A 26,581-nucleotide genomic window follows, 5' to 3' on the forward strand; every position below is an offset into this window, starting at 1 on the left:
AGGCTCTGAGCGCACAGCTCCTCTCCACACCCCATCAGGGTTGATGGCTCCAGGGATGGCGGGTGCCCTCAGATGGTCTTCCCCCAGCTCCGCGGCTGCCCTCTGGTGCCTCTGGGTGTCCTTCCTCAGCACCACCTGGAACCTGTCAGAGATGCGTGTTATCTGGCCTCGGTCCAGACCTACTGAATCAGAGACATCGGGCCGGGGACTCCTGCCCCGAGAGCATGCGTTTTCACAACCAGCAAGAAGCCCCATCTTCTGCCTCTGGTCAGTCGGTGTCACGGGAGCCAAAAATAAACAGCAGAGAGCTTGGCTAGGAGGACAACACATGCCCGACCCCTCACCTCCCACACGGCCGGGGCTGGGTGCCCCCCACTGCTGTCCGGCCTGGCTGCCATCGCGGCATTAGCGGTGTGCGTTTGCTTCTCTGCGTCATTCGGGGAACTATGCAGAGGCAACATGGCAGTGAATCAGGACACCCAACGCAATCTTAGCCTATAGAGGGGTAGTAATCTTTTTTTTTTTAACCACACCCCATAGCTTGTGGGACCTTAGTTCCCTAACCAGGGATTGAACCTGGGCCGTCTGCAGTGACCATGCCGAGTCTTAACTACTAGAGCACCAGGAAATTCCCAGAAGTCTAATTTTTCCATTTGTTTTTTTATGGGTTTTGCGGTGATGCTGTATCTAGGAAATTTTTGCTCAACCCAAGGTTTTACTTCCTGAATTTAAGAAGCTCAAAAGGTTATTTTCTTAAAGGTAATTTATCTATTTGCCTCAACCCATGCTGTGGTTCAAAAACAAGTTTTACTTCCTTTTAAAGTCTCCTTTCCAGGACCTACATGAAAATAAAACATCCTTCTAGGGCTGAGTTGGTTGGCTGAAGATGAAACACTTACCTTTTAGTAGCCAGAGAGAGCCAGATATGTGCCAGTATGGAATTAAACTTCTAAAATAAATTGTAACAATCAAGGAACACTACACTGTGTATGGAATGCACCGTATGTAGGGACTTCCCTGGTGGTCCAGTGGCCAAGACTCTGCACTCCCAATGCAGAGAGCCCGGGTTCAATCTCTGGTCAGGGAACTAGATCCCACATGCTGCAACCAAGAGATCACAGGCCACACCTAAAGGTCCCATGTGCTGCAATGAATATCAGTGATCTCGGAGCCACAGCTAAGATCTGGGCCAGCCAGATAAGTATTTTTTTAAAAAAACAAATGCACCATACATGAAAGGAGAGAAGGAACTGCCTATATGTGCTTTATGTGCAGAAGACATTTCTAGGTTACAAAGAAATTGGTAAGGTGTCATCTTACCATTTGATGACATCAAATTGGTGTCATCTGAGGAGGGCACCTGTAGGGCTGAGGGACTGGAGTGGAAGTTGGGTCTGTGCCTTTTGATACCTTTTCATTTACTTTTCTTATGCACGTGTTCATTAGTTGAAAGCACATCTCAGCTGAGACTTAACTGCCAAATCAGAAATCCAAATTGACTGTGGGTGATGATCTTGACTCCTGTCAGCACACGTCCAGGGAAGGACGTTCAGGATGAAGCAAAATGTTTACCAAAAACTTGTCTCGTTGAGAAATGAAAACGCAGACTTGTACCCAGTGTTCATAACTGCTTTATTCCAGCCCAACTGGAAATCACCCAAATGTCCATTGACGTTGTGAATGGATGAACTGTATTATGTCCACACAAGAGAAGACAGCGATCAAAGGGCACCGAGCACTGCCAGGCGGGTGGTGCGCTCAAACCCCAGTCTGCAGCCAGCCAGGTGTGAAGAGTGCCTCTTTTGCTGGACTTCTAGAACAGGCAAAGCCGTTCAACGGTTCTCTCTTAACCACTGAATCAGTGACGGATGTTTAGGTACCTGTTCCTGTCTGCTCTACTGGTGTGTGTGTGTATCTTGTGTGAATTTTTTCATAACTGAAAGTATCAAAACTTTAGAAACAATCATTGGTTGAGTTTGGAAGTCAAAAGCTAAGATCAAGTGCTCTCAGAGGCTGCCTCCTCCAGGCAGGAACAGCAAGTATGGTGGTGTGTTACCAAAGGCTTGCCGCTCCACTACCAGTTACCTTACAACCAGCCTGGAAAATTAAATCCTCTCTAAAGATAAATCTTTCTTCCTGATTTTTCCCCATTTTCCAGGACTCTAAACAGTCGATGATGTCTAGACACCCAGGCACTGCCTGTGTGATGCAGACAAGAGGAGCAATTACTGGGTGGTACTTAGGGTGACCGGCTTTGGATATACTTTTTTTCTTTGTTTTCCAGACTTGAGTCTTTTTATAATGTTAATGGCAGGGTTGTAGTACATGACAATTGGTATCTCAGCCAGGGGCTGTAGCCTCCATTCAAGCATTACCCTATCAGCCCTTCTCCTTTGGCCCTGAACCCTCAATGGTGTAAGTTGCTTTTCTGTGACTCTTCCTATAAGCAAATCATGGCTTCAGAAGCTGGCTGGGACACAGGTCTGGAACCGGTCCCAAACGCAAAAGCACCTGCTCCGTTGTTCTTAGGAGTTTTCTCAATGTCTTAGTATAATTTGAAGAGGCAACCAGTGCCCTGGTTGGCTGACAAGACATGGTAACTACAGACAAGAGAATCCATTTAGAAGTCTAGGTGCTCTCTTCCTGCCTAACTGATGGCGCTTCTATCCTCTAGGATTACATTAGTTCCTTTATATTTCTATTCTTGAAAAAGTGAGTTGACAGTTTTGGCTAAGATTGAGAGTGAACAAAAGTGGTGAAACTGGCAAATGTAAAAATGGGGACAACAGTGGCCTTTTAAACTACTGTAGGGGGACTGGGTTTGGGGCAGAACACTGGCCCTTTTCCAGCCTCCCAGTAACAGGCGTTTGAGTTGGGGTCTTCATCCTCCGGATCAACTGTCTGAGGCCCTGTGTACCTGGGGTTTCACAAGCGCACACACATCGGTCTCGCTGCTCGCCTGGCTTCAGTTGGCCAAGGCTGCGGCGGGCAAACCCAATGGAAACGACCCTCCTGGTGGCGTTGGTCTTCGTGTGTGATGACACCTTTAGCAACTAACGCTTCTCATGGCCTCTTATGGAAGTGCTTTAGCCTGTACCTTTTCCCGTGATTAACGAGATGGAATTAACCTTTCAGAAACTACTGTGGATTTTTCACATGGCTTGAAATCCTTGATATTTAATGGCGAAACCAAAATTAGGAATTTCGCTTTGGCGTATAAAATCCCTACAGGACAACCGTATCGCCCAACAACTCAGCGACAAGGTTTCTCCAGCCCGCTCCGTCTTAGCCCAGAGGTCCCGGCGGCCGGCCTCCGGCTCCGGGGCGCGCAGCAGCTGTGCGCAGTGCCCAGCACCTGCAGGAGCTGACGAGCTTCGGACCCGCGATCCCGGTCCTCACGAGGGGTGCGCGGCCACCCCTCCCGCCGCAGCTCCGCGTCAGGCAAGTGCGCGCCGCCGCCTGAAAAAGAAGTACGACTAACACCGCGGCCGCTGACGGGCGCCGCATTGGCGCCGGTCGGCGGCCGCACTCCCCCGGGCTCGCGCGACCTCCACGTCTGCACCCGGCCCTGCCGCACAGAACGCCCCCGCGACCGCGCGACTCAGGCACCCCAAGCCCAGACAGCGGTTCTCCCAGCGGCCCTTGCGGCGAGGGCGCGGCCACGTGACTCGGACTCGGCCAATCGGGGGCGCCAGCGGCGCAGAGGCGCCTACGGCAGTGCGTTCCACCGGCGGCCGGGCCCTTGATTGGCCGTATCTGGGTCACGTGACCCCGGCCGCGCCCCCTCCCGCCCGGACCCTGAAGTAGCGGCGCACCGCGCTGACGTCTACAGTGTGGAGTGGCCGGTCTTCTAGTCAGGGAGGGTTGATGTTGCTGTTGCTTTTCTTGTGGAGAAATGGAGCCAGAAACCTCGGCAAACTGCACTTGCGGTCCAACCACGTCTTTTCGGTTGAGTTGCTGAAAACTGTTTAGCTGAAGCCAGTTTGAGCTACACGTTTTGATACTTGCTCGATAAAACGTCAGAATTTAAACAAATACTACCAGAACGACCTGGAAAAAAATTCATTTTTCATGTCCTAGTTTTGTGACTCACTAAGAACGTGTTCGAGCCGACAGGGACTGTACTCCCATTCCTCCGAGTGGGCTACCCCCCCACCGTCCTCCAGCCCCCAGAGATTTGGGAGGGACAGGGGCGGGGGTGCTGCTCACAGATACCTTTGTCAGTTGGTAGGTATCCCTTTCTGGTGACGCTCTGAGACCCAGCCGTTGCCCCTCCGAGTACAAACTCTGTACCTCAAACACAACTGGGGGTCCTGACAGGGGCCCAGCGGGGCGCAGTCCGTGAAGAGCCCACCGCACCTGTTAGCAACATCCTTCCTGAAGGGAAGAATAGGGCGGGAGAAGTGGGCGAGGCAGGAGTGCCGTTCCTTCTCACAACACCCTCTTTCCTTCCTTCGGGCCTAGAGTAGAGAGCGCTGCAAGTCCACCCACACACATACCTGGGCTTCTTGAAGAAGTGACTGATTCCAGGGCTGGGTCAGGGAAAGTCCAAGGTGAGCCTGGAAAGTCCTGCATTGCCAGAAAGGAATGGCTCCAAAAAGGATGGGGACTCAGGAGCCAACCTGAAGGTTCTCCTAGTGGCCAAAGCTGGAACTATGTGCCTGGCAAAATTAATAAAACTGTTACAGAATAATGTAAAATAAATATTCACGAGTCCCTAGTGATATAAAAAAATAAATAAATAAGTCGAGAATTCCCTGGTGGGCCAGTGGCTAGAACTGCACACTCTCACTGCGAAGGGCCTGGTTTCAATCCCTGATTGGGGAACTAAGATCCCACAAGCCATGTGGTGCGGCCAGAAAGAAAAAAGAATAAGTGAGGGAGGAAGGACAGGCCTTCCGTACAAAAATATTCCAATAGATATAGTAGGAAGGAGAGAAATAGAAAATCAACATTAGGCAAACACCTCAGTAATACTTGTCCCAAACAAGATCTACTGATGATTTCTAAGATTTGTGACCAAAAGTTTTGAGACAGCTTATTACTCAAATATCTCCCCCAAGATATTTTTTAATTACTAAGGGATTAATAGTAACTTCATGGTGGAGAAACTTGACCAAAACACCTGAACCAAGTGATGAAGGTGTAAGAGATAACATTGTTGACACTGAGAAATGAGACAGAGTACATGGGAACTCCATACCATTTTTACAAAATACAAGGGAGTGAAGATGAATTCACTGCTCTCATGGGCAAGGTGAGCAAGGGACCTTCAGAACTGGGGCTAACCCTTGTGTCTCAGAGCGGCTGGGGTGGATGGGCTTCTGTGGAATCTCTGCTGCCCAGCCTGTCTCTACTGTCTTGGCAGTTATGGATGCCGTGAACAGGGACAAACTTGGCAATTTGGAGGAACAGCAAGGAGGCAGGACAGGAGCTTACAGATGAGTGAGAGGAGGACAGTAAGAGGTGAGATCAGACATACAACATGGTTAGACCATCAGGACCACAGCAGGTGAGGGTAGAGAACATATTCTCCCCTACCCCTTCATGTCTCTTCCCACGTCCTTTTTTTTATAATTCTGTTATTCTTGTATGTTTTCACTGAGTACCTGTGTGGCATTAAACAATACCCAATCCTTAGACCTCTGTATCTTGTCCCACAAGCCTTGGATGGCATGGTGTTCTTTCCCCCCAACGGAAGAAAGGGGTCCTGTCCATTCCTCTGCCTCTCCCACTTCCACCCACCTTCCATCACCCAAACTTTTGCTTGAGTATTGTCAAGATTAGTCTTTACAGTTTGAATGGGTTGAAAATGCTTTTTCATGCTTTGCTTGTAGATTGTAGAAGCTCCCAAAACCTGTCTTTTCCCCTGGAGTTGTCTGTCTCCGAGCCCCGGTCTCTGTCCAGACCTGCTGCCTGACTGTCACTGCGGACATCACACGTGGCCCACCAGTCCCTCGCTTTCTCTGTACTTGGTCCCAGCTTCATATGCTGAAGTATATTTTAAGCATGTCCTCAGAAGGGGATGTCTTTATGTTTCTAAAAAGGCTTTTAATTTGCACTCATAACTTGGCATCAGTTTCTAGATCCCAAATTTTTCCTCAGCATTTTGAAGGCCCAGCTCTGTCATTATCTCACAGTTGACAGTTTGATAGTCATCCCTTTGGAGGAGTCACGAGTTTTATCTTCAGATGCTTCTGAAACCTCTATCCCTAATACTCTGACATTTCACAAGAACAGGTCTAAATGGGGATCTTTTTATTCATTCACCCTTCTCTGTTCTCGAGGGGACCTTCCATTTTCTACAATTTTTTGTTTGTATTTAAGAACTTTCTTTCTGTTTATTCTCTTCTTCTGGAACATCTGTGTACGTGAAGTTAAATATCCTGGACACATCCTCCATGACTCCATCATTTCTTAACTATTTTTTCTCCTCTTCCTCTTCTTTTTCTTTTTGGGTCACTTCTTCTATGTCCTAAGATCATTTTTTTTTACTTTATTTTCTAAGTATTTTATTGATCTTCTTATTTTTTTACCATTTACCTTTTAAGTCTTTTTCTATAAATGAACTTTATTGAGGCTTAATTTATATACAATGAAATGGTCCCATTTTTAACTGTATATTTTGATGAGTTTTGACAAATATATACAACTGTGTAATCACATCACAATCAAGGTATAGAACATTTCCCCAAAGTTTTCTTGGTCCCCTTCCCAGTCAAACCCCACTCCACATCCAGGTCCTGGGTAGTCACTGATCAGATTTCTGTCATTACAGATTACAGTATCATTTCTTTAGTGTCATGCTCAGCATGTGTTTTTGAGACTTACCCACGTTTTTACATGTATCAGTTGTTCATTCCTTTTTTACTGCTGAGTCATATTCCATTGTATCATAGCTTTTTATCTGTTCATCAGCGGAAGGACATTTCAATTTATCCAGTTCAGTTTTGAATAATAGCTAAAGACATTCATTTACAAGTCTCTGTGTGAACATACATCTGTATGTTGCCTGAGCAAATACCAAAGGGCGGAATCACTGGATGGCATGTTAAGTGTATGTTTAACTCTATGATAAACTGCTGATCTCATTCCCAAAGTAGTTGTACCACTTGACGGGCCCACCAGAAATGCACAAGCATTCCATTGCCTCCAAATCTTTCTCATCACTAAGTGGGGTCAGAACTTACTTAGGCACTCCAGGTAACTTAGTTTCCTTGACAGGCCTGTCTCCTAAATAGAAAGGTTGAGGGGAATGTCCTGTCCAAGGGTCAGTGCTATCAGGTGCGCCAGGCCGAGGGAGGAATTCCTTGGGGAGCCCCACTCCACTCTAAAAGCAGTTTGCTTGGTTTCTCTGGAGAAGAGAAGCCTGGCCTTGGGACCAGGGCACCAGGCCAGCTGCCAGCTGCTCTGTGGCCTGGGTTTGTGAGGGAGCAGTTGTTCATCCCCGGACCTCTGGTTAATCCCCAGTGCCAGCCCCACCTACCCTGAGCCTCTGAGACCAGGACAGACAAGCACCTGCCTCCGCGCAGCGCTCCTATTCTGGGATGCTGCTCCCTCTGCCCACACTTCCCCAAATTTGTTGGATGCCCCTGTCTGCGGACACCTCCCGTGCCCACCCACTGCCTTTCTGTGCGTCTCTGCCAATCCTTTCCGTGAAGAAGCCTTCAGGGAGAAGAGAGACAGGGTGTACTCAGTTCTCTGCATTGAGACCTCTGGTGGGCAGAGAGGAGTGCATGCTGAGGTGGAGAAGCAGACTGCAAAATGGCATATACGGGGCACGTATTTTATGTTAATAAAAATATACACATGCTACTACTAAGTCACTTCAGTCGTGTCTGACCCTGTGCGACCCCATAGACAGCAGGCTCCCCCATCCCTGGGATTCTTCAGGCAAGAACACTGGAGTGGGTTGCCATTTCCTTCTCCAATGCCTGAAAGTGAAAAGTGAAAGTGAAGTCGCTCAGTCGTGTCTGACTCCTAATGACCCCATGGACTGCAGCCCACCAGGCTCCTCTGTCCATGGCATTTTCCAGGCAAGAGTACTGGAGTGGGTTGCCATTGCCTTCTCCGAATATACGCATATGTACACAGAAAGTGACAGGACAGACATAAGAATGTTTGTAAGAGCTATCTCTGGGTGATGGGGTTAAAGTGACCTATGGGTTTTTTAAACACATGTTTTCTAAACTGTGGTCGTGAGTGCGGCAGCTTGTGTAGTGTCTGAAGGGGAGGGTCACGTGGATCTGATCTGGATTTTCAGATGGACAGGAAGGAGGGCGCAGGTGGGGACTGACCTCAAGTCCCGGGTGTGACAGGAAAGTTCTTGTAAACCAGCCACAACTTCATTGTCTTCCCAGGACCACAGACAGTCTGGGGCCGCCGTGTGAGCTCAGGACACGCTGTCCCTTCATGCTCTATGGAGCTGAGTAAAGTGACATTTCCACATTCTGAGATCAGAAGGAAGACTGTGCTAAGAAGTGTGTCTCCTGCCCTGATAGAGGAGAGCTGACCCTTCACCTCTCACCCCAAGGAGACTTTCCACGGGCTCCCCAAGACCCGCACAATTTGGCACCAAAACACTGTTCTTTCAGCTCTTGGCTACTTTGATTGGAAGTAAGGAGTTTCAAATCATCTTTTTCAAGATTTATTTTATTATTTTAGGCTGTGCTAGGTCTTCATTGCTGCACTAGCTTTTCTTTGGTTCTGGCAAGTGGAGGCTGTCGCGGTGTGTGGATTTCTCATTGCGGAGGCTTCTCCTGTGGTGGAGACAGGCTCTAGGCACGTGGGCTCCATCATGGTACAGGGGCTTAGTTGCTCCGTGGCATGTGGGGTCTTCCCAGGCCAGGGATCGAACCAGTGTCCCTTGCATTGTAAGGCAGATTCTTAACCACTAGGTCACCAGGGAAGCCCTATTTTATTTAAAATTATTTTTTATTTTCTAAATCTTTGTTTCTTTTTCTCTGCATCGGGTCTTAGAAGTCCTGTGCAGGCTCTTCATTGTGGTGCACAGGCATCTCTCTAGTTGCCCCGTGGCACATGGGGTCTTAGTTCCCTCACCAGGGGTCAAGCTGGCATCCCCGGCATCCCCAGCATTGGAAGGCAGATTCTTAACCACTGGACCACCAGGGAGGTCCAAGATCATCCTCTTGATGTCTGGGAAGAGTTTAACGAGACTGCAGAATACACAGAACAAAGACTGCTGATATCTTGTCCGCAGACAAACTCAGCTGTGTTTTCCATCTTCGTGTTTGTTGCCAGTGCAAAGGTAGATTCTGGCAAACTCCATCAGTCAGTGATCCTCCTACCAAGGAAACGAACAGATCATAGCTGCTAAATGCCCTTCAAGCCCTTGTACACAACCCTGCGAATAAAGGTGAGCCCTGCTGACCTGATACTGGGCTTTTCATACTGAAGGTTGGGTCACCTTTCACTTTCCTCAGAATGTGCAGTAACAAGCAGATTTCTGACTTACAGAAATGGAAGCAGAAACCTCTTAGATACTCCCCTCAAGAAACGTGTCCTTGTTGCGTTCAGAGAAAAGATATTCGCATGCTGGTCTGCCATCGAAGCTTCTCTCAGTACAGACGGAGGAATGCCTCTGGTCTGGAAATTCATCAGGGATGAGAACGCAGAGACAGCCTGCCCAAAGACAGAGCTTTATATGCTTTTCTCCAGCCTTTGAAGGCTCTTTGAAGAGACGACAAGTGGATGAACTGGCTGCACCTGGCCGTGCGATGTTCCTTGTAGCTGCTGACAATGACTCAGGACCAAACACTGGATGACAATAGCACTGCTGCAGCGCTCAAAAGATCCTGCTGTGGTTTCCCATCCCAGTCCCCTCTGTGCTCTACAACCACACCCCAGAGAAGGAGAGGTTCCCCTTACAATGACTTCCAGTACGCTTCAGGTGTTGAAGAACGGACATTTGGACATGGGAGCATGTGTGATAAACTCACATATGCAAAGGGCCTGACGCTCAACAGCCAGTCACCGGCACATGCCTGCAGCTGCCAGGCAGGTGGGCGCTTTCTGAGACTGGGAACAGCCCTCCACAAGTCCTAACCCTGGTGCTACAGGGATGTCGTTGTCACGCAAGTGAGGCTGGGAGTCGGGGTGTCACGGCTTCAGAAGAACAGAACTGCTGCTCAGCATGAAGTGTATGTTCATCTGTATCCGGTTTCCTGCTGCAAGAAAGAAGGGCATCCTCAGAGTCCAGATACGTGTTGTTAGGGAGGGACAGGAGGAGGGAAGGCCCCCTGCTCACCAGGACAGGGGGACTCACGTTTTCACCCATGGATGAATCCTGTGTGTGTGCAGCCCCCTTTACATTAAAAAGGATACAAATACTGACAAGCGCACGAACTTGGGTGAATCTCCAGGGAATTTTGCCGGGCTTAAAAAGCCAGCCTCAAAAGGTGACATGCCGTGGGATACCATTTAAACAACATTTTTGAAATGATGGAATTTTAGAAAAAGAGGGCAGGCTAGTGGCTTCCAGGGGCCAGGTACAAGGGGTAGAAAGCGGGGTGGGGGCTGCAGAAGGCACAGGAGAGACCCTTGGGAAGCTGAAGCCTCCCAGCACCTTTATGCCTGGGCACCCAAGCCTGGACGCCAGGACACCTGGACGCCTGACGACTGTGCCCACGCTTGGAGCGGCCTTCATTCTTGCCCCTCCGGCTTCCCAGGGTGCTATTTTCAAGCTGCCCTTCCCCCTCAGGAAGGGTGAAGCCCCCAAGCAGATGAATTTTATAGTCAGTGGGAGGATTTCTTCCATGGGAAGTACCTCGACAAGGCTGCTTTCCAGATGCCACAAAATTGTACTAAAGTTCACATAACATTTGCCATCTCAGCCACTTCTCAGGGTCCAGTTCAGAGGTGTCTAGAATATTCACACTGTTGTGCAACCATCACCACTGTCCATGGTGATGGACAGAGCTTCCTCGCCTTCCCAAGCTGAGACCCCGTGTCCATTAAATACTCACCCCACCCCCCTCCCTCAGTCCCAGGTGCCCAGCCTCCTCCTTCCTGTCTCTGTGACCCTGACTGCTCCAGGGCCCCTCCCCTGAGCTCGCTTGGGCCCTCCGCATGCCCGCCAGTACTCGCGTTGTCCATTCTGATTGTTGCCATATGATGGGGGTAGAGTGGCGTGCAGTTACCTGAATCTGCATTTCGCTGGTTACTAAGGGGCCAAAGCAACGCTTCATGTTCTTGTCATGCACTTACGTTTCTGTTTCTGCCCATTTTCCTGTTGCCTTTCTCTTTTCTTTGTTGAGTTGCAGGAGGTTCTTGTATATTCTAACCAGTCATCCTGGTCTGTTTTAAAGACAGCAGATATCTTCTGACCTGTTATCTGACTGATTACTTGTTCACGGTATCTTTTGCTGAACAGACATCTTTCACTTTGATGGAGTCAGACCCATCAATGTTTCGCCATAAGGTTTGTGCCTTGGAGGTTTAAGAAACGCTGCCCCCCACCCCCCGCCGGGAAACAGCTTCCTTCAGTCTCTTTCAGTGTCGTAGTGTTCCTTCTCAGGTTGTCACTCATCTGGAATCTAGTTTTATTTCTTTAAAAATTTTTTCTTTAAAAATAAAATTTCAATGAGGAAGGATGGCAAAATATTCATAGTTGTTAATTTAGGATAATGGAGCCATTAAAGTACAAGTCATTGTCCTAAAGTACAGTACAAGTCTGTACTTTTTCCATAGTTTAACATTTAGAAATGTTAACATTTAGAAACTTTTAAAATTTCTAAAAATTTCTCAGTATTTTGTGCAAAATACAGGTAAACTCAAGTAAGAAAAGGAAAACAATCTACGATGCCCCTACTTGGATAGAATCACTGGCAACATTTTTCTGTGCCCTGTGTGTGTATGTGTGTGTGTGTGTGTGTGTGTGTGTGTGTGTGTGTGTGTGTGTCTACACACACATGGAATCAGACAAGCTACCTTTTTCAGTTAACAGCTTATAATTTCCTGAGCACATTTCACACCCTGGTCTCTGCACAGATATGACAGTGTGAGCACTGTTTTCTTTTTCAAGGAGAACTGGCTTTGTTCTTGGAGCTGTCTCTTCCCTCCCTTAATTTAACTGTAAGACGTCAGGGCCTTCCCTGGTGGCTTAGTGGTAAAGAATCTGCCTGACAGTGCAGGAGACACGAGTTCAACCCCTGATCCAGGAAGCTCCCACATGCAACTGAGCCCAAGCGCCACAACCACCGAGCCTCTGCTCTGGAGCAGAAGCTGCAACTACTGAAGCCCGTGCTCCTTAGAGCCCGTGCTCTGCAACGAGGGAAGCCACAATAAGAAGCCCTCACACCGCAACTAGAGAAAAGCCCTCACAGAAATGAAGGCCCAGCACAGCCAAAAATAAAAACAAATAAAGGTTCCAGGTCAACTTCCCTCATTGTGATCCTCTTACACTGACTGAAACATTCCCCACCCCACCCCCATCTAGAAACCAGTGTTTCCACCCGTTTTGCTTTTTTCAGTTCAGTTCAGTTCAGTCACTCAGTTGTGTCCAAACCTGCGACCCCATGGACTGAAGCATGCCAGGTTTCCCTGTCCATCACCAACTCCCAGAGCTTGTTCGAACTCATGTCCATCGAGTTGGTGATGCCATCCAACCATCTCATCCTCTGTCGTCACTTTCTCCTCCTGACTTCAATCTTTCCCAGCATCAAAGGAGTCAGTTCTTCGCATCAGGTGGCCAAAGTATTGGAGTTTTAGCTTCAGCATCAGTCCTTCCAATGAATATTCAGGACAGACTTCCTTTAGGATGGACTGGTTGGATCTCCTTGCAGTCCAAGGGACTCTCAAGTGTCTTCTCCAACACCACAGTTCAAAAGTGTCAATTCTTTGGTGCTCAGCTTTCTTTATGGTCCAACTCTCACATCCATATGTGACTTCTGGAAAAACCATAGCTTTGACTAGATGGACCTTTGTCAGCAAAGTAATGTCTCTGCTTTTTAATATGCTGTCTAGGTTGGTCATAGCTTTTCTTCTGAGGAGCAAGCATCTTTTAATTTCATGGCTACAGTCAACATCTACAATGATTTTGGAGCTCAAAAAAATAAAGTCTGTCACTGTTTCCATTGTTTCCCCATTTATTTGCCATGAAGTGATGGGACCAGATGCCATGATCTTAGTTTTCTGAATGTTAAGTTTTAAGCCAACTTTTTCAGTTTCCTCTTTCACTTTCATCAAGAGGCTCTTTAGTTCTTCACTTTCTGCCATAAGGGTGGTGTCATCTGCATATCTGAGGTTATTGATGTTTCTCCCAGCAATCTTGATTCCAGCTTGTGCTTCATCCAGCCTGGCATTTCACATGATGTACTCTGCATATAAGTTAAATAAGCAGGGTGACAATACACAGCCTTGACGTACTTCTTTCCCGATTTGGAACCAGTCTGTTGTTCCATGTACAATTCTAACTGTTGTTTCCTAACCTGCAGACAGATTTCTCAGGAGGCAGGTAAGGTGGCCTGGTAGTCCCATCTCTTGAAGAATTTTCCAGATTTTGTTGTGACCCACACAGTCAAAGGCTTTGGCGTAATCAATAAAGCAGGTGTTTTTCTGGAACTCTCTTGCTTTTGATGATCCAATGGATGTTGGCAATTTGATCTCTGGTTCCTTTGCTTTTTTGAATTGTGAATTCTTGCTCTGTGAGCATAGGACGCATGCTCAAACACACGTGTTACGCATGGCTCTTCCCCCTGGAATACAGGTGTCAGGTGGGCAAGCAAATCTGATTTTCAGTGGTGGATCCCAGCCCCTACTAAATATGGGACACACAGTAGGTATCCAGCAAACACATGTGAAATTACTGCAGTCCCAATGAGAAGGGAGACTGGGAGCAAGCAGCCAAGCAGCTGTCCGGGTGGGCACGCTGGAGACACAGGTGCGTGGGGTGAGCGGGGAAGACTTCTTGGGGTAAGAGGCCTGCAGGGGAAGGCGGAAAGCAGGGGAGACACGGCCAGCACAGCGAGAAGGGAGGACTCCCACGGCCCCCGACAGTGCCGGCGAAGTCTCTTCCTGCTTGGGCCTCGGCAGGGCTGGGTGCTCTGCAGGTGTCTGTGGCTGTGCTGAAGGTCGCGGGGCAGCTGCAGTGCAAGCTGGACTCACTCACACCCACAGGCTGATACCAACCAGCCGAAGCACAGACTAGAGAAGCCGTCAGGGTGGACACAGCCCCTCCAGGGAAGACCTCCAGGCGTGTGCCTGAGTTGGCGCCAGGGGCTCTGTCCCCCCTACCAGGGATCTGTCCCTGGTTCCACAGCCCAACCCCACCAGGTGGAGGAGGCAGGCACTGAGGAGCCCTGCGTTTCCCCATCACCGGGGCCTGAGGTAGCGGCTGTCAGTGCTACTTCCGCCCTCGGGGCCGCTAGTTTTCTTTCACTGGGGAGTGTTTCCATTGTTTTCATCTAGGAACATTGTACCCTACCCCTACGCCGCACTCCCTGCTCCCCAGCCTGGAGGTCTGAACGGTGAGCACCGAGGCTGAGGACGGTAGGGGCGGGGCCCAGGATGGGAAGCAGGGCCTTCTACTCTCAGAGGTTTTCGTGCCTTTCCCAACCGGGCCTGCTGCTCTTCCTCAGACCTGGCCGGTGGGGGCTTACCGGTCAGGACCCTTAGGATTTTGCGAGCTCCCTTTCATTACGTACTGGGGGTTCCACAGAGCCCCACCAGGACCTCTTCCCCTCCTCTGGTCTTATGGCATGTGGGTTTGCATCCTTCCTTGTCTGTTGTTGCTGGTGAAATATTTTTTCTTCTTGTAAATTGGCCTCGGTCGTTTTGTAATTATTGGAAGGAAAACGATGGACTCTGTGAACTGCCTTCCATGTGGAATCCTTATCCAGAAGTGTCCCCCCAACGTCTACGCCACTGTCCACTAGGGAACACCATGCGTGTCACCTATGAAACTTTGCATCTTCTAGAAGCTGCACTAAAAACTCAGAGAAACAGATGAAATTAATTTGATATTATGACAGAGAATGAGATGGTTGGATGGTATCATTGACTCAATGGACATGAGCTTCAGAAAACTCCAGGAGATAATGAAGGACAGGGAAGCCTGGTGCGCTACAGTCCATGGGGTCCCAAAGAGTCGGACACAACAGAGTAACTGAACAACAGATGTTTTATTTAACCAACATATCCAAAATATTGGGTTTCCCTGGTGGCTCAGTGGTAAAGAATCCACCTGCCAAGCTGGAGACAAGGGTTGATTCCTGTGTCAGGAAGATTCCCTGGAAAAGGAAATAGGAATCCACTCCAGTACTCTTGCCTGGAGAATCACATGGACAGAGGAGCCAGGTGGCATACAGTCTGTGGGGTCACAAAGAGTCAGACACAACTAAGCGACTAAACAACAGCAAAATCCAAAATATTACAACTTAACAAATAAGCAACATTTTAAAATGAGATATTTAACCTTCCTTTTCATACTTAAGTCTTCAAAATGCACAGCTCACCTCAATTCCAACTAGCCACATTTCCAGTGATAGTAATTACATGTGGCCGGTAGCTACTGTGGACAACTGGAAGGCCTAGACTTAGTCCGGAAATTTATTCTCCTCAATCCACTCCTCCCCCTGCCTTACACTCCACTCCCGCTCCGCCCTCCCAGGTAACACTCAAAAAACAAACCAAAACACAACACAAAAAACACACCCTTCTCTCCTCTCTCTGCACTGCTCCTGTTGACCACCTACCCTGCTTATAAAAAGCCATCTGTGAAATTTACACCGGGGATATGACTTCCTGCGAGCTCACCTAAAGACACAGCCCCTGTGCTGAGTTAGAAAAATAAGAGAAGAAAAAGGCCATCCTTTCTCTTAATAAACCCTACAAGGACAGCCAGCTAACACTGCATTAGTCCACTGCCATTATTGTAATAAATACGTTCTCATTAAAATAGCCCTTGCAACTGGTTTTTTCTTTGCCGCGCTGGAAGTCTTTCCGTGAGAGGCCAGTTGGGCAGTCTTCTCACCCTCACCTGCCTGCTAACCTGCTGGAGCCGCGTTTCCTCTTTTGTAAAGTAGGGTCGTAACAGCTTCTTTATCTACCTGGCAAATCGGTTCTGAAACTCAAAGAGATAATAAAGGTCGGGATCAAACAGCGCAACACCCCACCGGAGAGTGGTCTGTTGTTATCCGTGGGTGGAGAAGGCTGCAGGCTAGGAAGGCGCATGTGTCCTCCGCAGGCCCCGGAGCAGCGGCCTGAGAGCCCGGCTCCGCCACCTCCCGCCTCGGAGGAGCGCACCTGCGACGCCTAGGGACGCGGGCGGAGCTCGGAGGTCGCACGGGTACGGGGTGTCGGGGCTGGGGGCGCGGGGACAGCCACGAGGCGCGGGGACGGGGGTCGCAGGGAGCGCGGCCTGGTTGCTCGGAGTCGAGACGGACGTCCTCCCGCGTCCGAGGTTCCGCTCGGCACGAAAACCCTGCGCGCCTTCTCGGAGCCCTCTCGCCCCGCCCGTCCCCGCGCGCGCCGCCTTGGGGGCCCGCCCACCTCCCCGCCCGCGGCTCGGCCTCCGTTGTCGATTGGGTGGGCCCCTCGGGAGGCCGCCTCTGTATTGGCCGAGGAGCTTCCAGAGGCGCGCCCGCGATTGGTGGGCGTCCGCGTTGCTCCCCGGCGCGGCGCGCGATTGGCTGGCAGGGCACGGTCTCCCGGGCCTGGGCGGTGCAGACAAGGCCTCAGGCGGCGGCGGCGGCTGCGGCGGCGAGCGCGGCGCGAGGCAGGTGAGCTGTGGCGGGGCTCGGGGCGGGAGGGCCGGGCGCGGTGGGCCCGGGGCCCAGGCGCCCCTCCGGGCGGCGGGGGCAGGGGCGGCCGCGGGCCCCGGCGAGGCCGCCAACGGCCGCAGCCTCTCTTTAGCCCCGCGGCCCCCGCGCCCCCTCCTCAGACGGTCGTCCCCGCCCGCGGGACGTGCGCGGCACCGCCGGACCCTGGTCGGACCCCCCCCTCAGGCCGCTCCTCCTCAGGCCGCGTCCCCTCTGCTGACCGAGTGCCCCGCGCCTCACCCGGCGCTTATTCAGCGCCCGCCGCCAGCTCCGCGGTCCGCCGCCCCCCCGCCCGCCGGGCGCCGCGCCCCCCGCCTGCCTCCGGCTCGCGCGCCCGGCTCGCCGCTCCGGCCCGGGGTCGCGCGTGCCCGCCGCTGCAGGCGGGGGCCGAGGTCGGACCGGCCAGGCCTGGTGCCCGGCACCGCGCCGGGTCCTCAGTGCCCGACCCGTTCCCTCGCCCCGCCCTCGCGGCTCCGAAACGTGAGCCGTCCGGGTGTGTTTTCATCCGTTTCAACGGACAATTCAGAGTTAAGTCTGAAAACGCGGGGTGACTGGGAAGTTCTGGAGAATTTTAATTTTCTCGATTTATTTGCTTTGATAGCTTTCTTTTTTTTCTTTTCTTTTTTTTTTTTCAGTGTGTTTGGAAATGCTACTGTATTTGGGCATTGGACCTCTTGATTTGTCATCTTTATCTCTTCTATTTTCCACCGTTGTCTTCTTGTTTGACTTTCTAGATTTCCTTAATCTCCTAATTCATTTGTTGAGCGTTTTGTTTTGGCCTTCGGATTTTACCATTTCCCAGGGGGTTGTTGATCGTTACTGTTTTTTCCTCTAAAATTTTGTGTCATGTTGTTGCTGAATGCCTTGGCATCTCATTCTCCGTCCGTGGCCTAAGTTTTGGCTTGCTTGAGTCCTCCTGTCCTGAAACATCGGGGTACCTGAGAGTGGGACCCTGCCCAGCCCTTGGGGAGCTCTGCACCCGCGCTGGTCCTGTCGCTGTTGGCTGAGAGGACGGGTTGGGTTTCCTTGAGCCATACTCAGTGTCACTGCCCTTGGGTCCTTTGACTGGACTTTCTAGAGGTCCAGAAAAGGGCTTCCCAATCTTCTGCCTCATTTTAAAAGTAGGGTGGAAGACTGTGGCTGTGGGCTTCACAAATTAGCGAGGAAATGCTCTCATCCCCCGTTGCAGGAAGGCATTCTATAACTCGACTGCCCCTCTTTCTTGCGGGTCTAGAGAGCCCTTGGTTTTATGCTCCAGTCTTTTCTAGGGAGAGGCAGGAAGGGGAACCATGCTGAGTAGCTAACTGCTTTTTTTCTTTTTTTTTTTTGAGTTGTAAAAAACACCTCATAAAATTTATGTTTTAACCTGTACAGTGCCTTGGCATTGAGTTTGTTCACAGTGCTCTGCAACCATCACCACTTCCTAGTTGTAGAACTTTTTTATCACTCTAGATGAAAGCCCGGTACCCATTAGGAGTCACTCCCCATTACCCACTGCTCCTGGCCTCTGGCAGCTGCTAAGGTTTTTTCTGTTTCTATGAATGTGTCTGTTCTGGATTTTTTTTTTTTTTTTTAATACAAATGGATTATTACAGTATGTGACCTTTTATGTTGACTTCTTTCAGGTAGCAGAATGTTTTTAAGGTTTATCCATGTTGTAGAGTGTGTCAGAACTTGGATTCCTCTTTGCAACTGAATAATATTCTGTTGTACAGATATATCAATTGCTTATCCATTCATCTGTTAGTGGGCGTTTGAGTTGTTTCACTTTTTGTCCATTACGAATAATGTTGCTGTGAACATTTGTGTACAAGTTTTTGTTTGAGCACCTGTTTTCATGTTTGGGGTATGTATCAGTAACTGGGAGTGGAATTGCTGGGTCACATGGTAACTCCATGTGTAATTTGTAGAGGAGCCACCAAACTATTTTCCGCAGTAGCTGCACCATTTTACATTCCCATCAACAGTGTGTAAGGGTTCCACTTTCTCTGCATCCTCTCCAACACTTTTTCCATTTTGTATTGTTTTATTATGGCCATCCTAGTACTTGTGAGGTGGTGTGTCAGTTTGATTTTGGTTTGCATTTCCATAGTAACTGATGATGTTGATCATCTTTTTATGTATTTGTTCGCCTTTTATATATCTTCCTTTGGAAAATGTCCGTTCTAGTCCTTTGTCCATTTTGTAATTGGGTTATTTGCCCTTTTGTTGAATTGTAAGAGTTCTTTACATCTCCTGAATACTAGACCCTTTCAGATACATGATTTGTGTATACTTTCTTCCATTCTTTGGGTTGTCTCTTCACTCTGTTGATAATGTCCTTTAATGCACAAAATTTTTAATTTTGATGAAGCCACATTTATTTTCTCCTTTGTTGCTCATGCTTTTGGTGTCTTATCTAAGAGACTTTACAAATCCAAGGTCGTGGAGGTAAATCTCTATGTTTTTAATCTAAGAGTTTTGTAGTTTTAGCTCATAAATGAAGGCCTTTAATTCATTTTGAGTCAGTTTTTGTATATGAGGTGAGGTAAGGATCCAGCTTCACTTGTAGATGTCCAGATGTCCCAGCACCACTTGTTGAAGAGACTGTTCTTTCCCTGTTGACTAGTTTTGGCACCCTCATAGAACATCAGTTGACCATTAAATGTATGAGTTTATTTCTGGACTGTTAATTCTGTCCTGTTAGTTTATATGTCTGTCATTATGACGGGAATACACTGTTTTGAAGTAAGTTTTGGAATTGGAAAGTGTGAGTTCTCCAAATTTGTTCTTTTTCAACATTGTTTTTGGCTGTTTGGGATTCATTGCAATTCATATGAATTTAACTATAAGCTTTACCATATTTACCAAAAAAGGCCTTTGTGATTTTGAGAGTACATTGAATCTATGCTTACTTAGGAGGGAGTATTGTCTGGTTAACAGCATTGTCTTCCAGCATATGAATGGGGCTCTCTTTCTGTTCATTTATGTCTTTAATTTCTTTCAGCAATATTTTATCATTTTTAGTGTACCAGTCTTATACTTTCTTAAACTTATTCAACTAAGTTTGTTGTTGGTTTTTTTTTTTGGTGCTCCAGGTGAGGAACAAACTCATAACCTCTGGCTAAGTTTGTTATTCTTTTTGTTGCTACTTTAAGAGCAGTTGTTTTCTTAATTTTGCTTTTAGATTGTTTATTGGCAGTAAATAGAAATATAACTTGTTTTTGTGTCTTGATCTTGTATCGTGCAATTTTAACTTGGCTCAGTTTATTAGTTTTAGTAGTTTTTTGTGAATTCTTTAAGATTTTCTATAATGCCATCTGTGAATAGAGGCAGTTTTAGTTTTTGCTTTTTTTTTTTTTTTTTAATTTATGTATTTATTAATTTCGGCTGCACCAGGTCTTAGTTGCAGCTTGTGGAATCTAGTTCCCCGACCAGGGCTCAAACCCAGGTCCTCTGCATTGGGAGTTCAGAGTCTTAGCCGCTGGACCACCAGGGAAGTCCTAGTTTTTGCTTTCTAATTTGGATGCCATCTTTTTTTTTTTTTTCCTTGCCTAATTGCTCTGGCTAGGTCCAGTACAGTCTTGAATAGCAGTGGTAAAATGATGTCCTTGTTTTGTTTCTGATTTCAGGGGAAAGTTTCCAGCCTTTCACCATAGAGTGTGGTGTTAGCTGTGAGTTTTAGTAAATCCCCTTGTCAGATTGAGGAAGTTCTCTTTTCCTAGTTTGTTCAATGTTTTTGTCACGAAGAACCGTTGGATTTTGACAGATGCTTTTCCTGCACCAGTTGAGATGATCACATGGTTTTGCCTAGTTGCTTCTTAAACAGACTTTCATTGTTTGATTCGTCCTGAATTTTGATTCCGTTCTACGTCCTTACTTCCAAGTGTTTACAGGTGTCACCATCTTAAGACTTTGGGGGTCCATGATGAAAACTGGGTTATTTCTCAGTGTTCCTCATCTCAAGCTTATGATTCCGCTTTTTCTGGCCTATGTCAGTTTTCATTCATCCATTTGTTTTCTTGTTTCCAAGTTTCTTCCTATTGTTTTTTCTCCTGTTCAGTGAATGCCAGGCACTTTTGGTAGCCGTGGTGGCGGGATGAAGCCAGCTTCAGCATTGCAATACCTGTCCGTACCTCTGTATTTCAAGGAGAGGTGAGAACCCAGAGAACTGCAGGGTATTTCATGGGGCCCACGTTGACTCAAGCTAAGTGGTTCTGAACACATCCAAAACTTGAGCACCCACATTGGGGTTCGCAGGGCAGTGGAAACAAAACAGTAATTCCAGTCAAGCAGACGTGATGTTGCTGTGAATATTTTGGAGGGTAGTTGTGCTCTGTGGTTCCTGCAGGAGGGTTACAGCGTTGTCTTGTTGACTGAAAACACCTGCATTTGCTTCCTCCCTTTCTTCCTAAATTGGGAACTCATTGCTATTTTGGACAGCTTAGCCCACTTGATGTCCAGATAGAAGAGACTAGACTGGCTCCATTTGAAACTTTACTTCCTTTGGGCCAGAATAAATTTAGGATGGACAAAGAGAAAGTGTAGACCACACTTTCTATAGCTCGCTGCTCATTATAGCCAGCGCTGTGACCCGCTGCTTTGCTGAGTGGCCTGTGTGGCTCGTTGGTCAGCTCTGCAGTTTGAGCTGGATCTGTGATCCTGCATGTTAGTTGAGTGCCGTGTTTCATTTAGTGACATAGGGGCACTCGGTGAACCATTATTGACTGAATTTTAGTTTAGGGAGTAAGAACCTTGTGACAGATGGTTTTAGATATTTGTGCAGAGTAAAGCTGCAGGGCCAAGACTTGAGTCGTGTGAGAGTAATTAAGCGTAGATCAGTGGTTCCCAGGGTGGTGTGAGGGGTTCCCCAGGGCGCACACAGCTTCAAAACAAGAGTGCTTTGCCTAGTTGCTTTGTTCTTAGTCATTCTGTTTTCTTTGTTTGGTCTTTAATGTTATTGGAAGATGGGAGCCTCATCTAAAATATGAAAAACGTCCGTTTAGAGGTTCCTTTACTTGCTGTTTATGGTACAAACCCTGTTCATACTGGTGAACACTCACTTTTAGCCCTGTGCTTCACGTGCAGGAGGGCAGAGCATTAAAAAGCGTGATCCCGAAATGGTGTGGGTTAAGTGTTTTCATTTATAGTGGCAGTAAAATCCTATAATTACTGTTTCTGGTTGTTCCCAGTTATAGTTGGAAATGAAGCAGCAGACACCACAGTTCTGATTAGATGAGGAAACACACGAAGTGCTTCAGGTTCATTAGGAGAAGGAGTTTGGGGACCAGATGTGTAGAGCCCTTACTGCTCTTTAAGAGTTCATCCAGCCTGGGGTGGGGGTGCCAAGAGAGGGGTGAGGGGAACCAGGAGTATTTTCAGGTTAAAGGCAAAGCAGCGTGATAGCGACGACGTCTCCCGTTTCTCTGGGCACCTGTGTGACATTCATTGGTTCTACTAGTCAGGGTTAGCTCCTGCCCTCAGAGAGTTCACGGTCTAGTTGGAGAGAAAGACTCATTAATCAACAGATAGCACAGTTCTGTTATGTCGTTAAACACCAGGGACCTCTAAAATTGGCACATAAGTTGGATGCTACCTGGAGGTGGTCTTTCAGCTAGAGCCGGAAGGTGCATAGAAGTTACCTGGGAGCAGTTGGGGTGGCAGGAGACCAAGGGAGTGGGAGTCAGGATCAGGAGGGCGTCCCAGACAAGAGAAGGGCACCAGAGTTGTAGGTAAATGGAACAGAGGGAGAGGGCTGCCTGGGCCCGGCTCTTAGTGAAGCTGTGATGTGGTGGTGGGAGATGGGGCCCCGGACAGGGGTCTCATTCTTGGGTGCTGGGAAGCCATGGGATCTGAAGGGAGGGAGATGGTTGAATCTCTCTTTGGATCATTCTGGCAGTTTTCTGGCTTGAGGAGGCAAGACTGGATGGGGGAAATTAGGGGTGCTCGCTCCCAGGAAGCCAGCAAGAGATGGTCGGGGGGGAGGGGATTGGCCCAAGGGAGGGCGCCGCTGTTCTGGGGGGGTGGTGATTGCTCCCCTTGAATTCAGTGGGTGACGTGCAGAAGTAGAATCAGATGCCTGCCTCAGGTATACAAAGGAGCAACAGATGGATTAGATGAGTTAAAAATGGCGGGGAGTGCAGAGGTCAGATCTGTGTGGGCAGCAGAATCCATGACAGCCTGTTCCCAGGCTCTGGGTTAGGAGGGCCTTCCAGAGGAGGGCTGAGTGCAGGGGAGGGCTGACCCCTGGGCCTGTCACACACGTTTATTCAGCAACAGACGGGGACCAGCTCAGGCATGTGCGACCTAACTCCTGTGCGACGGTGAGAAAGAGACAAGCCTCCCGTGGGATGAGACAGAGGGCTTTCGCCTGTCAGAGTTTCCTCTAGTGTCCTGAGGAGCCTGTAGGGTGTGGGGGCCCCAGACCACCGCCCGGCATTGCCCCGGAAGACCCTCCATCCCTTGCTGTCACCGAACTCTTTACCAGGGGAGGTGCCGGGCGCAGCTCTTCTGACCGCACCGCTGGAAGGAAACTCAGTGCACTCTGGGTCTGAGAACTGTGAGGTCATGTTTTCTGTCTTCTAAAAAGAAAAACCCTTTACAGTAATAGGCAGAAAGTAATTTGCCTTTGCTGAAACACTGAGGCAGATCTCCCTGTGAGAGGAAACACAGGTTTTATTAAAACCTTCTGGAGCACGTATCATTGGGAGATGTAAGCAGGTGATAGTGCATCTTCATGTAGAAGGAGTTATTTCCCCGAAAACGCTGCTATTATGTAAACAAAGCTATATAGCCTGCCTCTTTTCCTATTTCACCATTTCTGAAAAAAGAAACCTCAGATCTTGGCTGTCAGCTGTCAGTACAGAGTTGCTGCTGCTAATACCTGACTCCTGTTGGGTGTTCTCACCCTCGAGCTGGGCAGGCGGGGGGTGGTGACTGGCCGAGTCCTGCCGCAGTGCAAGGGCTCGGCTCCCGCCACTGAACCTAACCCTAACCCCAGGTCAGGCCACCTCACGCAGCTTCACAGATGAAGACTGGCCTTCTTTTTCTTTTTGAAAATAATAGTTACTGGATTAATTGTTTAAATTATAAGACCAAAACCTACTCCTCATTTTTAAAAACTTTTTATTCTGTCCTGGAGCATAGTTGATGAACAGCGTTGTGTAAATTCCAGATGTGCAGCAGAGTGATTCAGTCACACTCACACGTATCTGTTCTGTTTCAGATTCTTGTCCCATTTAGCAGACCTACTCTTTAAAAAAATGAACAGTCCCAGACGGGGTAGTCTCATTCTCTGTAATTTACAATTAAATTTAGTGTAGTATTTTTCTTGAAGTTTTAAAAATATATTCAAGTATATATATAAAACAAATATAATATTCTGTAAAGATCTTTCATATATTTTTAAGTTATACTCATTTGTTTCTGATTAGCTGTTTTAAAGAACGAGGTTATTTTTTAAGTAAGTAAAGTTGCTCAGTCATGTCCGACTCTTTACAAGTATAAATCATAGTTTTCCATAAACTAGCAATGTTTTGCTTCCTTAAAATGAAAACAGGTAGGTAATATGCCAATTCCTGTTTATTATGTTGTGGAAGTAATTACATTGAATATGATGTTTGGAAAACAATCATTTCTAAGCCAGTTTATATTTATTTCTAATCTGTAGACAAATATAACTAATATTTTTAGTCTCTATGTTATGTAGTTTTAACAGGATTAAGTCTGAGCAAGTGATTATGTTAAAGTAGAGTACTCAGGACTTCCCAGACAGTCCAGTGGTTAAGACTCTGCGCTTCTACCACAGGGCGTGCGAGTTCAGTCCCTGGTCAGGGAACTAAGATCCCACATGCCCTGCAGTGAGGCCAAAATCACCAATAAGATACAGTACTGATTTTTTAAAAATCACTATAAAGGGCACCTCTGAATTTCAGATTTAAAATTCTTCTCTACAAGGCATGTAATAAAGAAATACCAGATCTCACAGGTGCACGTTGACAACCAAACCCTGTGCAGTGCAGGGTTGGTGGGAGTGAGGCTGGGCCTTGTGTGCGGGTGCGAGGGCCTGGGGCGGGCAGTGCGGCCTCCGCCGTCAGCTCAGGGCCTTGGATGTGGCCTGCGGCAGATGGTGTCTGGCCCTGTGCCCAGAGAGGGGAGGGTGCTGTCTGGCACCGACCCCTTGGACGGCTGCACTTCCTGAGGGCGGGGTGCGGTGCTCACAGGGGATTCTGGCGGGGGCTGACAAGGCGGTCCTGTTGCCCCTGAGGATTTGTGCAGGGAAGCCGTGTCAGCCTGTGTCCATCAGGCTCACTTCTGGGCTCGGCCCACTTGGTCAGCAACCCCATCAGTTCATAGAAACCTTGATTTGTGACTTGCTTGTCTTTACAAACACAGTGCCTTTGGAGCAAATTCTGATAGCCTTATACATGGTTTAATAAAAAATAATTACCTACTAGATGATGATGCTTGTGGTTTATAATAATGAGAAGAAATGCTGCAGACCATTTTTAAAGTTTGATTTTTTCTAGTTTTATTTAAGAACTGATAGCATTTCCTAAGAAAATATTTTGTGCTAATTTATTTCAGTGCTGTTAACAGTTTTATTTTCTTTCTTTGGTATTGCCATTTGCTTCAGTCTCTATTTTCAACCATGTGACTTGTAATTTTTAATATTTTTCAGGCATGTCTTCTAGATTGCTACTAGATGAGTACAAATATTCTAAATAGTAGAGATTCAAATTATATGTCGTGGTAGAACTAAAATCCACTTTTGACCAAAGCATTCAAGAACAAAAACTGAACTTTTTATTTTACTTCTCCCACATGGTGTAAATATTACAGTGTGCCCTGGGCAAGGGGAGAGCTTTAAAGGAGGAGCCAAGTGTCACCGATGAGGCATCTTAACTCATACTTTAAAGCCCCGCTAGGATCTGCGTGTTGGTTAACGACACTTATTTCATTTCCTAGGTTTGAGACCAGCGTCTGCAGCCTAGACAGAGGACCATTTTTCGCCCGTGCATGCTGGCCTGTGTGCGTGGCCGCTGGGACACGATCAGAGGGTGACACTGGAACTTCCTTCTCCACTCACGGCCGCATCTGCTGAGGTGAGCACTGCACTCCCCGCCACCCCCACTGCCTCCACTTGGGACCGGCAGTTTGAACGCTGTTCAGGAGCACTCTTTCCCAGGGAGCACCCCCTCCCTCCCCCCCACGCTAGCCTGCTGGGCCTGGAGGTGCCCTGGTGTGAGCCTGGCTCCGCCGTGCGCCCCGCCATGTCCGCATTAGGGACGCAGAGGACACATGGCCCGTGAGGAGGTCAGCTCGGTGGTGACACCATTGGGAGAAGGGTGAGGCCTGAAAGAGACTAGAGAAATGAGGACAGTGAAGTCTGCATAGGACAGCTCCTTATAAACACATGTGTTTGCAAAATGTTGACTTGGAATTCTTTTCAGGATTTTCTGATGCTGATGAAAGCATTTTCAATTCATTATTTCACTTGCTCTTTCAATACTACTCAGATTATAAATGCAAATCTGATCTCCCTCAAGTCACAGGCTGAGGCCACCTTCAGGCCCTGCTGCAAGTGGGAAGGTTCTAAGGTTACACTCGGGCTTGAAGTAGCGATGGTGTAAGAGTAGCCGGGAGCGGCTCTGGGGACACGTCAGGCCCTGCAGCGGGAAGACTGCTGCTGGGGGTCCTGCTGAGCCGAGGCTGGGGTGGCCTTCTGCCTGCGGGCTCTGGGGCGCGGCCCTTTGAGCCGCCGTTGGACTTTCTCTTTCACTGAGGCTGGGGTGAGTGACTCTTCAGTCTTGGGAATTGTTAAC

At 48.3% G+C, this 26,581-nt stretch overlaps 1 protein-coding gene, 1 long non-coding RNA gene and 1 other non-coding gene across 14 annotated transcripts in view; 2 read left to right on the forward strand and 1 right to left on the reverse strand.

Moving 5' to 3' along the window:
* Window positions 1-1,014: 1,014 nt before the first annotated feature.
* Window positions 1,015-1,087, forward strand: TRNAG-CCC (transfer RNA glycine (anticodon CCC)). The gene has a single exon. It is a non-coding gene; the product is annotated as a tRNA-Gly (tRNA).
* A 14,034-nt stretch (window positions 1,088-15,121) lies between these two features.
* On the reverse strand, window positions 15,122-16,413 carry LOC136158391 (uncharacterized). The gene is made up of 2 exons (XR_010661338.1): window positions 15,998-16,413; window positions 15,122-15,327 (listed from the first exon to the last, which is right to left on the reverse strand). It is a non-coding gene; the product is annotated as an uncharacterized lncRNA (long non-coding RNA).
* A 215-nt stretch (window positions 16,414-16,628) lies between these two features.
* Window positions 16,629-26,581, forward strand: part of SUN1 (Sad1 and UNC84 domain containing 1) — a 43,846-nt gene continuing 33,893 nt past the window's right edge. For 11 of the 12 annotated variants that reach the window (XM_065923634.1, XM_065923637.1, XM_065923638.1 and 8 more), the window contains exons 1-2: window positions 16,629-16,739; window positions 25,725-25,861. The gene's annotated coding sequence lies outside the window, so the exon portion shown is untranslated. Of the gene's footprint in view, window positions 16,740-20,893; window positions 20,913-25,724; window positions 25,862-26,581 lie in introns of those variants that run through there. The other variant, XM_065923635.1, reaches the window with a different exon arrangement.

This window comes from Muntiacus reevesi, chromosome 2 (assembly GCF_963930625.1).
Source record: "Muntiacus reevesi chromosome 2, mMunRee1.1, whole genome shotgun sequence".
In the NCBI taxonomy this organism is placed as follows: Eukaryota; Metazoa; Chordata; class Mammalia; order Artiodactyla; family Cervidae; genus Muntiacus; species Muntiacus reevesi.